This window comes from Sinocyclocheilus anshuiensis, unplaced genomic scaffold (assembly GCF_001515605.1).
Source record: "Sinocyclocheilus anshuiensis isolate Anshui unplaced genomic scaffold, SAMN03320099.WGS_v1.1 scaffold2430, whole genome shotgun sequence".
Lineage (NCBI taxonomy): Eukaryota > Metazoa > Chordata > Actinopteri > Cypriniformes > Cyprinidae > Sinocyclocheilus > Sinocyclocheilus anshuiensis.
Window position 1 is genome coordinate 285,487 of NW_015556097.1, and position 990 is coordinate 286,476.

Below are 990 nucleotides of genomic sequence, written 5' to 3' on the forward strand. Positions count from 1 at the left end.
TTAAGAAAATGGATGAGTCAAAAGTATTAATTATTATATTAATTTAAACAATTATTACCAATAAATTATTATATCAATTAACATAAATTTGGGGTGTGCGATACTGTCAAAAAATGATATCTCGATATTTTTCTGGGATTTTATCGATAACGATAATTGGATGATATTTTGCTGAGTGTGTTATTGTGCTGATCTTAAGGACTACTGTGGACAGCTGAATCCTGAATTTTTTGATATTCTTCATATTCTGTGTGGTCAGTTCACAGCAGTAATAGAAATGAATAATTTCCAACAAGTTTTATGGGCATTTTTACCTTTAAGCCATTTTTTCTAAAAGTGTGCACCATCTTTTGAGTCAAATTCTAGCATTTGGGCTGTTACCAAGCAAATTAAATCAGTATCAACTAAATCTATCTTTGCAATGCAGAGGAACATGGAATACTTTAACCTGCAGTTACAAATGCATAGCTAAATAATGTTTTGATATTTCAAACATAAAACATTGAAAACTGATGTTTGAAATTATAAAAAAAAATGAAAAGGTACCTTAAATGTTAAATTAAAACCACCAGTAGGTGGCAGCAAGTCACTGTTAATAAGCGAGTCATTGCGATTGAACTGAATCATAAACGGGTGATTCATTCAGGAACAAAACGGCATCCTGTTGCTCAGAGACGCAAAACTGCTTTGTGGCTATGTTTGAAATAATTTTTGTTGGAGAAATAGAGCAAAAACAGGAAATATGGTGTCTAAAACGTAAGTCTCTTAATATTAACTACTTGTTTATTGAACTGTTGTATAAAATCAATATCACACTATAAATGCGCGCACTCACTATTCTAACCTACTAGACTTCATCACCTAATGTATGCGTGCACTCTGTAGGCGTGTTTTGTGTTTGCTTTTCGCGATATACTCATAATTAGGGATGCACCGATACCACTTTTTCCAGTACTCGCCCGATACCGATACTTTTATTTTTGGTACTTG

At 32.6% G+C, this 990-nt stretch overlaps 1 protein-coding gene across 1 annotated transcript in view; it reads right to left on the bottom strand.

Annotated features, from left to right (window-relative positions):
* Positions 1-990, bottom strand: part of LOC107676208 (serine/threonine-protein kinase WNK2-like) — a 130,502-nt gene that overhangs the window by 40,449 nt on the left and 89,063 nt on the right. The gene's annotated exons all lie outside the window — the stretch shown is intronic.